The sequence below is a fragment of the Ailuropoda melanoleuca genome, chromosome 2 (assembly GCF_002007445.2).
Source record: "Ailuropoda melanoleuca isolate Jingjing chromosome 2, ASM200744v2, whole genome shotgun sequence".
Classification (NCBI taxonomy): domain Eukaryota; kingdom Metazoa; phylum Chordata; class Mammalia; order Carnivora; family Ursidae; genus Ailuropoda; species Ailuropoda melanoleuca.
In genome coordinates, this window is record NC_048219.1 from 56313208 (window position 1) to 56325412 (window position 12205).

At 39.1% G+C, this 12205-nt stretch overlaps 1 long non-coding RNA gene across 2 annotated transcripts in view; it reads right to left on the minus strand.

Moving 5' to 3' along the window:
* Positions 1–12205, minus strand: part of LOC105237719 — an 82088-nt gene that overhangs the window by 1534 nt on the left and 68349 nt on the right. The window contains exons 2-3 of one of the 2 annotated variants that reach the window (XR_002142705.2): positions 5751–5873; positions 5285–5462 (exon numbers count right to left, since the gene is read on the minus strand). This is a non-coding gene — a long non-coding RNA (uncharacterized LOC105237719). Of the gene's footprint in view, positions 1–2730; positions 5463–5750; positions 5874–12205 lie in introns of those variants that run through there. The other variant, XR_004623284.1, reaches the window with a different exon arrangement.

Genomic DNA, 12205 nt, shown 5'->3' on the forward strand with positions numbered 1-12205 from the left:
ACTGACAGGAGAAATGTGAAACAAGTGGGGAAATGCTGATGTTGGCATAAAAAGTCGAAACACTGGATCTACACCCCGTCAAGAGCTCTCCAGATCTCTAATAGAATATCATGTCCTCCCACGAATGTAACGGGGAGAGGACACTGAAGTACTGGAGCCAAGAGCAAACAGTTCTCTCTCTCTCTCTCTCTCTCTATATATATATATTTAAGATTTAAATATTTATTTATTTGAGGGAGAGAGGCAGGGGAGGGGCAGAGGGAGACAATCTTCAAGCAGACTCCCCACTGAGTGTGGAGCCCAACGCGGGTCTCAATCCCAGGACCCTGAGATCATGACCTGAATCAAAATCAAGAGTCAGACGCTTAAATGATGGAGTCACCCAGGCACCCCAAAAAGCTCAGTGTCTTAAATAACCCCAGCAGAGATTTTAAGAGAAATTCCTCCACTACAGAACACAATTTATAAGTCAGCTTTGGGTTCCCACCCCCAGCCACTCCACAGGAAGCAAAAGCATTAAGCAAGCTATTAGAATAGTGCATTCCTCCAGTTTCATACAACAGGATGTCGGTCTGTGTCAACCTCCAGTCACCCTCTTTAGAGAGTTCTGCTTTTTCCAAGACAGTACCCAAGTGTTTATGACTTTCTCCATTAAAAGGCATGCATGTTAAGAAATTTAAGTTTGTACTCTATGAGCTAATACATTGCGATATTACCCCATCTCTGGCTTGGTGTTTGGTTTGGGAAAGAGTACGCAACCTTTGTTGATCCAGTGCAAGTCATTCTTGTGGCTGGAGCCAAAGGGGAAGAAATCTTACTTTGCTGGTAGAAGGGCTGCTAGGATGAGATGAGAGACCAAAGTTACCAAGAGCTATGCTCCCCATGGCCTAGAGAAAGCTATCTGCACAGAGAACAGAAACACAAGGCAGAAATAGAGAGTATAAGCCCTAAAAGTGTTCCTGCCACTGAATCCAGCCATCTCCAGGACCAGTTCCCTACATCCTGTGTTTGGGTTACACCAGTCCATAAATTCTCCTTTTTGTGTGGGCAAGTTGGGATTTTGCCATTTTCAACCCAAAGTGTCCCAACTTGTGCACAGAATACCTTATACTTACAAGGTGCTCAACAAATAGATAATGATTTTCTGGTTGCTTCAGTATTACTGATTTTTCTATACCTTTTGCTTCTGCACTTTTTTTGTGTCCTACAACCTCATTCTCAGTGAGGCTTGATCAAAGGTAAGGCTGCAATTTTCCTGTAATAACTGGGAGCCCCAGCCCCCCGAACCTGGCCAAGGTCATATAATATGTCTGTGTTTCAGTTTCCTAATCTGTAAAATATGGCAAATAACAATAGCAACTACTTATTAAACATCTACGTCCCAAGTACTGGCCTAATGCTTAATATGCATTATTCTAGTTCCTACGAAAACTTTGTAACACATGCATAATGATACTCATTTTAGAGATGTGGAAGCTGAGATGCAATGAGCTTAAATGAATTGACCAAGGTTACACAGCCTGAATGACAGAATTCTGATTCACATCCAGGTTTGCCTGAGCCTGTGCTCTTTCCAATGTCCTATGATGCCCTACTTATTCAAAAAGCTTTTGTGTGTATAATAAGATAATGCAGGTATAACTGCTCTAAAAATAAAACGAGATAAATAATCATTCTCCAATTGACAATAAAAAATGTGGAAGTGGGCCCAAATATTAACAAGGAAGATTTAGGTTTAGAACATTCGACTACCCCAATTACGGTGTTAGAAACAGTAACTGAAAAATAAATGATGACTCTCATATAAACGAGAAATTTTATGAAAAGAGAAAGTACAGCCAAGATTCTGTTCCATTTCTAAAGCCTCAATAAAATTCCAAAAGACATAAGTAAGTAAGCTTTGCTAAGCTAGGGAGACATTTCTAATTTTCCTTATTGAGCCATTAACACAGAGGCCTTGGCATTTCCATTGTGGCCCTGTTAATGAAGTTCCTTATAAAATATGAACTTTTTCACGTGCAGATCTGGATGGCAATATCAGCGGTATTTAAATGAACAAACGTATAGTCATGCTATGTACCATTAAAGTATACGTAAATCCTATTTTTGTAGAAGTTTAACTGAAAGAAGCTTAAGACCAAGGCTACCTGTTAAATGACCTTTTGTAGTAAAACGTGTGTTCCTCAAGCTATAACTATTACTATTTCAAACAACTTCAAGGAAACTACATTGTGAACTGTTTTATGTCCATTTTCTTCATTAGACTGAATACTTTGGGCATAGAAATTGTGTCTTACACATCTTCTTATCTCCAGAATCTGGTATAGGTGAAATTTGGCATAGGTTGGTTGGCATAGGACTTTCAGGAGTTCTGAGAACTTTAGCCTGCATGGACCTCTTCCTCCATAAAAAATAATAAGAAGTATATTTTATGACCATGTTGGTAAAAAGATGAATATATTAATTAGTATCATACATTTAAACATTTGTTTCTACCTAAAATTTCTTTTTTTTTCCCTTCTGACTTTAAAAGAAATTAAAACAGGGGCGCCTGGGTGGCTTAGTCTGTTAAGTGTGTGCCTTGGGATCAGATCATGATTCTGGGGTCCTGGGATCGAGTCTTGCGTCTGGCTCCCTACTCAGCAGGGAGTCTGCTTCTCCCTATGCCCCTCCACTGCTCATGCTCTCTCTCTCTCAAATAAATAAATAAATCTTTAAAAAAATAAAATTAAAAAAATTAAAGCATTTGCACAGGCCCCTAAAAGTATTGTGGGCTCCAGGTGCTATGCCTATTCTGTGCATGGATAAGTCAGTCCTGTTATGTGTTAAATACTATTTCGTTGAATGAATGAAATGAATGAATGATTTAAAATTAATATTTATCTGCTGGTAGTGATTCTTAAAGCTTCTATTTTGAAGAAATTTTCAGTTTAAAATATTTTCAAAAAGCAACTAATTAATAAAAATATTGAAATATACTAATATTTAATCTGAAGTCAACTATTGAACTGTATTACTGTAAACAAAATTAAAAATCCAAAGCACTGTAGAAGCCCATTAAAGTAGCAAACTAAATATTGTAAAATAATACCAGACATTGTTATAATTTTGAGCAAATGCAGCACACCTCTCAAATAATGAAATTTAAATATTTTCGTTTTTAAACTAATATTCCAAGAATGTCAGTTCATAAGGTAGATACTTAAAAAACATGGGTTTATACTTGGAGCCGCATGATTATTGACTATAATAATTGAGTTAAATGCGTGCCCAAACGCTAGACCTGCTGCTGCCGCCCACAACATTGCTTTTGGAACTAAGCATTTCTCCACTGTTGTTTTCAGAGACATCTTTTTTAAATGGGAAATTGATTGATGAAATCTTAGCCATGAATAAATGCTAATGCATACAATAAATTAAAATGTTGTCATTTTATAAGAAAGGTTTATTGGCTAACTGTGCCATTTCTTCTAGTAACTCAAAGTCTAGTGTTTAATTTACAGAATGAAATGCGGAAATCAATTATTCAGTTCATAGTAGGACAAAACTGCTTTTCAAAGTTATGTTTTGGGAGGCAACCAGAGTGACTTACTGACTTAAAACACAGAGTGTCATATCCAACAGTTTTTCCCACTTCAAAATGTATCGAACAATGTTCAAACTATGAGGAAGCATTTTTGCATTGTCTGGTCAGTGTTGTGTGCAAATTAACATCTGTATAATAGTTCAGACTCACCCTTCCAAAAAGGATATCATACATATAAAGTAGTGCTAGTATTTATGGGATGGACATTTACCAGAATTGCTCTTAAAGGCTACATAATAAAAGTGCATTAAAACTGCCTAAATTAATTAACCATAGTACTGAAATGGATTCAGCTAATGGATTCTGCCTCTCCAGAGAGTGCCTCTTTTAATAATAAAACAAAAGCAAAAAACATGCTTTACCTCCCTGTTTTCATAACATGCAGCCATCTGACCAAGAATAGGTGGGGGCGTGGGACTGCTCACAGCATCCCTGAGCCAGCAAGAGGCAGAGGTCATCTAGTGATCAGACACTCTGGCTTCTCCTCTCCAAGGGCAAAAGGGCTGCCTCAGCAGCTGTCACAGCCTGCTCCCCTTCGAAACAGGAAACCAGTCTGGAGTTTCACACTTACCTTCTGCCTTGTATTACCAAACTGGCAGTCTTGCCAGATACTTGAAAATGCCTGTTATATAGGAAGGTGGTGAAGGTTTTGCGGGATTGGTAAGCAGGAGGGCATTCATGTTTAGGACGGGGCACTACCTGGCTCAGCTGTCTGCCATCTATTGGAAGGTTGCAAGAGGGAGAGAGATGAGAGAGGCATAGAAGAGTGTTAGACACGCAAGGTCATTTGGTCGGTCCCACGCCAGTAGGCAGAATCACATCCCCAAGCACAGCTGAACCCACAAGGGGTCTTGTAATGAGACTGCTAATTACCCAAAGACGAATAACGAGGAACTTCAAAGATCTAGGTTGTGAACTCACAAATCACGGTTATTCAGCTTGCTTTTCAATGAGACAAGCCCCTGTTTTCCCCATGTTTCCCACACCATGTCCTTCTTTGGCCCTCTTATTGCTCACTAGCAGTTCCAGCAGAGGGCAGGCAGGGGAAAGGAGAAGAAACATATGTTAGTGCAAATGATCTAGAGTCTTTTGAACATGTTAAGGCAAATTTTCTCAATTACTAAGAGCAACAACAGCCTTTTTGTACAAATGTTGCTGCTGTTGTTGTTGCTGCTGTTGCCTATCTGTCTATATAAGGTATTATCAGTTTTCGGGTCTCCTCTCTCAAGGAATTTACAGTCTGGTTTGGGAAGGCAAAATGAAGACACATGAAATAGTGAGAAAGCCATGCTTTGAGGCCACCCCAAGCTATCTCAAGTCAAGTCATTCCGAGAAAAGGAAGACAGGTCTTTGTGTGCTGAAGTGGGTGATAACATATATAGATTGAAAGTATAAACCGAAGTAAATAATTAGTGCAGAAAAGTGAGAACCAACGTCTGTGCAAATGTAACTGTTGAAAATTCTCCAAACAGGCTTGGGTGGCAGCCTCATAGAGAGGACTTGCAGGCATCCTGTTAGAATTTGGTTTATGTGGGACAGGTCTCATCAGATCTCGGCACCAGGCTTTTTATCCATGATCAGCCAAAGTGAGGGGACTGGTTGGCATGCAGGATCACTTGGCATTCCTGGAGGAAAAATATTCAGTATCTTTCCATATCATTTATTAAGGTCTGTGTGACAGTGTCATGAGCAACTCACTGTGGGGAGGTCTTCATCAGATAAACAGGGCTGCAAAATTCATAGCCAAGGAATGCGGGCTGGAGAGGCACTCCCAGCTCCAGCTGCTACCTGAACACCCAGGACTGGCTGGGAACCAAGGAGACATGCTGAAACCAGGAGCCTCGGCGACGAATGGCAATGTTACAGCCGCTTAATCCTGAAATGAAAAGTAATTGCTTCTGGCTTAAAGAATAAAGGAAAAACAAGATCAGCCTTGGCTGAATTACATTTTTTTCCAAAAACAACCATGCTGTAGACCAGGTTCTAAAACCTGCTTGGTATTTGAAAATGTGAGGAAATGGATGTTTTCTGTCAATATAATTTAAATCTCTCCAGAAGTACCGATATATAAGAACACTTGAATGCAAATACATTTTGATTAACATGATTAAATCAAATGTGTTTACTTTTAGCTCTAAGGGATGACATCTAAAATTTAACTTACCTAAATGTAATTTTAGAAAGTCAGTCTTCAAAATAGCTGCTCCTTTTCTTTTCTTTTTTGAAGCATTTTCTACTGAAAAGTCTCAGCAGAAGCTAACCAGATCTCCTTTTTGTACAGATGAAACTGCAAATGGAGAAATATGGAAGCAGGGGGAGGGGAAAGACATTTCAATACTTGTAATATATTCCTATGATGAAACTGTCTTCTCTATAGAAAAAGGAATTCATAAAAATTCATAAAGGAACTGCTGCAAGTTTAAATTATTGTTAGAAGGATCTAAAGATGACTTTGACCCACGACTGAGTAAGTAATATTCTTATTTTTACTTGTTTATCTCTCAAGGGGTTACAGAATGACAAAGGTCAGATTTTCTGTATGTAGAATTTTCATTTCCTTGAGAGCAAGCAGGCAATGACAAAGAGGAAAAACACAGCAAGAGTGAGAACAAACAAATCTTGCCTTTCAAGTTTCAATTTTTAAATGTATGTATTAATTTAAAATATTTGTGGCAGACTGACAATGATGTAGAAAAAACTAATTAAAATATTTCTTGTTTCCTAGAGCCATATAAAATTGCCCACATAAATAGCAATTTCACATAGTTTCACCTAATACCATAAGCCCTCACAGGAGTACCATCAATCAATAATAACCAGGAAGGAAGAAAACCCAGTTTGTCTCCCTGCCATCATTCTCTACAAATATTAATATTATAAAACGAATATGACACGTGCTATCTTCCTGCGGGTGCTAACATTGAGGACATTCCTCACAAAAAACCAAGGCTATTCACAGTCATTATTCACAACATGTATTTCTGCTTCATCAATTCAAAACAAACAAACAAAATAATCCTTATACCAGACGTTTTTTGGATACCACCGGTTTTTAAATTTTGTTTAACCTGCATCAGGACCCTGATAACTGTGTCCACTTTCACTCGAGCTCAAGCCGGTGAACGCCTGCAAGGCCAGCCACAGACCCAGTAACTTGACACACAGTCATCACAAACATGAGAGCCTTTTTAAAATGAAAGGTGTCATGGAGCTCATGAGGTAAAGCAGCCATGAACAACACCAAGAATGCAAAGGATATCCACAGTCGATGAATTGTGCTCTCTACGGAAACATGACACGCAGCCAGCGACCCTGAAAGCCACAATATTTCCAAAGATGAAGGACTATGGTACTTAGGAACATTTTGAATATTAAAAAAAAAAAGCATCCTTTTTATATCAATACTCTGTCATTCTATGCCAGGAAAGGGTACTGAGTGTGAAGATGGCCCCAATTTTCTTTTTTATGCTCAGCGTGATTCAGATATTAGCAAGGTTTCTATTCCCATCATGGAGAGAAGCCTTCGACAAGCTTTCTATTCTTACAACACATGAGAATGTCCAAAGGAAATATAAATTTAAAGTACAACACAAACATATATTTTAATAGGGATACACAGTCATTGCAAACATTGAGGGGATTAGGAAGTATATGGAGTATTGTTCACAGCAATTTTAACCCAAATATGTCACCAGCAGTTTTAAGGCAGTTTCCGTTTTCTATGTAAAAAAATTAAAATTACAAAAGTGTAATCTCTCATGTCAAATATTAAATCATCAATGACACATTTTCTTCAAACCCCCTTACTCCCATACCAGATGACCTTGGGAGGAAACAAAGGTCTTTCTTTGCCTAGGGATTTCAGTTACAGACTCATGCTTCAGTATTTGCATTTTGCTGTCTGGAATTACTGACAATTCAAATATAATTTTCAACACCCCCCTGGGTGAATTAACCTCCAAGTGCCTCACAACTTGCTTTCTAAAAAGAAATCTATCTCTTCAAATTATAGTTCATAAAAAGTGAAGCTTAATGAGATTTTAAAATACAGACTTAAAGGGGTTTTATCCTCCTCACGCCCTGGCCAGTATTCACCCTCCTCTTGAAGCATCCTGCCCTCCTTTTTTTCTAGTGTGAATTTTGAAGAAATTCCAGGGAATAGCCACTGGGACAGCAAAGGTGACTTTCCTGAAGGACTGTTTCACCTAACCCAGCAGGTAGGGGCTGAAAAGGACTTCACATACTTCCCCGGTGGTTCATATGATACACACCAAATTTGAGACGCAATGGGTACATAGCCCTTGTGAAGTGTTTGGCAGTGATAAAAGGAAACATTTATTGAATACTTATCAAAAAGAGAAAAGTATCAGTTATTAGAATTCTACTTGGCCGAGGTAAGAGATTAAAGGCACTTATTTAAGGTCATAGAAATGGACTAGGCCCCAGATTTCCTGATTCCCAGAAAACTGCAATGTCCACTGAGAACTTAGCTCTATCATTAAGAGTGACACTCATTCAATAATAAGCAAGGAAAAACAAATTTCTATCGATCCACAGATCTACCAGTGCCAGTACTCCTCATTTTTCAGGTTGATCGGAATTTCCATCTGGTATCACTTCCTTCACCCTGAAGACTTTAACATGTCTTAAAGTACATGTCTACTATTGACAAATTCTCTCGGTTTTTATTTCACAATGTTTTCCTTTTTCATTTTTCTCTCTTTCTTCCTCTCTCCCTCCCTCTTACCCTTTTCTTCTTTCTTCCTTGCTCTTGCTTTCTCTCTTATTCCAACTTCATTGTCGAAGTCTCTTTTCACTAGGTTTCTGACTCCAGGTTAACAGGTTTTATTTCTTTCAGCACTTTAAAGATGTTATTGTGTTGTCTTCTGGCGTGTGGAGAAGTCAGATAATTGCTCCCTGAAGGTCTCGTGCAGAATGAGTTTTTTCCCTCTGGCTGTTATTAAGATGTTTCTCTTCGGTCCTTGGTTTTCAGATATTTGACTATGATACGCCTGAATGTGGTTTTCTTTATTTTTATCCTGCTTGTAGTTCGTTGAGCTTATAAAACTCATAGGTTAATATTTTTCATCAAATATGGATTTTCCCAGCTATTTTCTTGAAATATATATATATATTTTATCCCAGTCACCCTCTTCTTCTGGGACTCCAATTCACAGATGTCAGGCCACCTCACACTACCCTACAAGTCAATAAGAATGCTCATTTTTTTCTAGCCTTTTTTCTCTGTGTGTGCTTCAGTTTGCATAGTTGGTTGACGTTACCCTGTCTTTGAGTCCACTATTTTTTTCCTTCTGTAGAATGCAATTTACTGTTAAGACCATCTAGTGATTTTCTTTTTTTTCATTTCAGGTATTTTATTTTTCAGTTCTAGACATTCTAGTTGGGTTTCTTTTATTGTTTCCAGTTCTCTAGTGAGACCTTTCCTCTACTCCTTTCAGTCTTTTTCTTGTAAATCCTTAAACACATTTATAAGAACGGTGGTAAAGTCCTTGCTTAATAATTCCAACATTTCTGTTATTGTGGATATGTTTGATCCCTGAAGCTGATACTGAAAGATAAATGACTACAACCCAAATAACAACAAAACCACTAGTTCTGTCAGAGATCACACATGCTCAACTGCTGGAATCCCAAGTCCCCGAATCCCTTCCTGTCACCCGGGAGAGGGTGAGGAGTCAAACGCCCTCTTCACTGCCCCTTGCTTGTCGCTGCACTCATTGCCTCCTTCCAGATCCCTCATGGCTTAGTCCCAGTGGGAGGCGGCTTTAAATGTCAGTACCTCTCTGAGATGTTGTTCTTTGGGGACCACCATTGCTACCGCCACTTCCACTGCCATCTTGTCTTCAGTACTGCAGGCGCTGGCCCAGGGCTGCTCCAGGCCAGGCAGCTATTCACTGCAGCCCAGGCTAGCATTAAAGAGCCCTGTCTCACTACTTCTCCTCTGTATGCTCCAAACGATGGCCCTGCCTCTCCTGCTTCTTCCTACTGCCTCTCTTCAGAGCTGTGGGAAAGCCCTGGAGGAGCTGTGCTGCCAGAACACTCCGTGCCTCCTGCCTGCCCTTGTCCCCTGAGCTCGGGTCTGTTTCTCCTCCAGCCAGATTTTCTCACCATCTACAGCTCCTGGTCAGAGGATGGATTTCCCCCTGGTGGTAGCTCTTGTTGAAAAAGATTGGTTAAATTGCTAAATATCTGCTAAGAACTTGTTACGTGTACAGAATCCTATTGCTTGTCAGGAGATGAGCAAAAAGAACTAAGCGAACACACAAATTAACAATTTAAAGCCAAATATTATGTTTTGATAAGAGTCCTCTGTTTTAAAAAGTTGAAATCTACTGAACTCTATAGGCATTCTTTAGTCTATCTGTAAATTTCATCAATCGATTTGACAAATATCTACCAAGAACATGAAATGTACCAGGTTCTATTTCCAGCGCTAAGAATATAAGAGAGACAAGATAGCTGATCTCGGGGAGTTTAGAATAAACAAATAATACCAGTTACTAGTAAGTACAATATCAGACAGTGGTAAGTAATCTGAAGAAAATAAAGCAGGGTAATGGGATAGAAACTAATGAGAGGAAGAAATATTGGATAAGGAGGTGAAAGAAGGTCTCTGAGAAAGTGACATCAGGGCTGAATGACATGAAGATCTAGGGAAAAGGCAGACCAGGAGGGGTGACAGCAAATTTATAAGAATGTAATGACCTATGTTGTGAATGACAGGAAATGAGGTCAGACAGACAACCCAGCCGAGGTCAGGTAGTGCTTTCAAAGCTATGGTAAGGAGTTTGGATTTTAGTCTAAATACAGTGCGAAACACTGGGAAATTTCAAAAGGGAATGACATTCTGTGATCATATTGTGAAAAGATCACTTTGGTGCTGTGTGGGGACTGACTGGAAGGTAGCGGGGGTAGAAGGCCCCAAGACACGCTAGGAGCTATTGTAACCTAAGAAAGAAATGATGGTTCTATAATTCCATGAAACAAATGTGTATACTATTAGACAGTGTTCTCTGCTGATAGCCCATCATGCAGGAGACTAGATCCACTATGTGACAAAAGTAGATGACAAGGTTGATGGCCTTAAAGAACTTTCTATAATTTAATGGAGCTGACAGGTAAAATTAAAGAGAACAAAGAATGATACCTTGTTGGGGCAATAAAAAATTAGCAGAGGTTAGCAGGCTCTTGACAATGGTCTCTGGCTAGAATAAAATCTTCTGGGACACCCTACCCTAAATCACCACAGTGTTACAAAAGAACCAAAGAAACCATCATCGAACCTCGAATCATACTTACACAACCAAGCAAATTACAAGCAAATATAACCATAATTGTCAACATTTACTGAACATTTAGAATGTTCCAGGCACTGTGCTAATTTCTACATAAATCATTTGATTCCCCCAGAATAGGACTATAATCGTGATTATCATCCCCATTTTCTGGATTAAAAAAACATGGTTGTTGGACACGGTAACTTGCCTAATGTTACACAGAGCTATAAGAATTAGAGCTCTGCCTAAAAATACTAATCAGTCTGACCCCAAATCCAACCTTATAGAGATGAGGCTAATGTTTCCCAAAGTTGCCTGATATTAGGAATTAGCTGTGGCCGTTGTTGAAGACACAAATACCTGTACCCATCACCCACTTCATGCTAGGTCCACCAAATCAGAATCTCCAGGGAGGAGTATGGGAAGCTTTAACAGTGGCCTTCAAATGACTCTTATTATCTTATTCTTAATATTATAATTATTCTAATTATATAGCCTACACTAGAATAAGCCATACCCAGCATAAAGAATAAATGGACTATATAAAATAAAGGAACAATCAAGGCCAGTGGCATTTATCAGAGATTCCTTGGAAGAAATGTTTTCAGCTAGATTTTGAAAGGAATGCTGAATAAAAGAAAGAAAGCATTGCAGGAAAGAAAGCCATGAACCAGACAAAAAGGAGAGAATTGGGTATGTAGGGCACTGATAAAAATTGATGTTCCAAGGAGAGGAGGTGACTTGATTCAGTACACAGTCCACCACTCAGTTCTGTTTATAAGAAATCAAGCAGGTTTAGAGTATTTGTAGGATACGAAAGCTGCCTAGACCATTGGCCTGATCTTGGCCAATGTTGCCCTATAAAGGCAATCCTTGAAACAAAACCCTATTATCATTCTCTTGGGTTAAAAGGTCAGAAAGACCTCTCTTTTTCAGAATTACTTTTAAAAAACTAAACATATTTACTTAACTTCCTACAATAGACAAATGACCCCAGAAGGCAACCTTACTTGGAATATATCAATAATTTTTATTTTAGTGATTCATAGACATTCTTTTTTTAAAAATATTTTATTTATTGATTTATTTGACAGAGAGAGAGAGAGGGCACAAGCAGAGGGAGTGGAAGGCAGAGGGAGAAGCAGGCTCCCTACTGAGCAGGGAACGAGATGTGGGGCTTGATCCCAGGACTCCGGAATCAAGACGTGAGCTAAAGGCAGACGCCTGACCCACTGAGCCACCCAGGCATCCCGATTCATAGACATCCTTAAGTACAATTCCAACTGGGTGCCATAGAAGCCATGTCCTAGATTTTTCTATA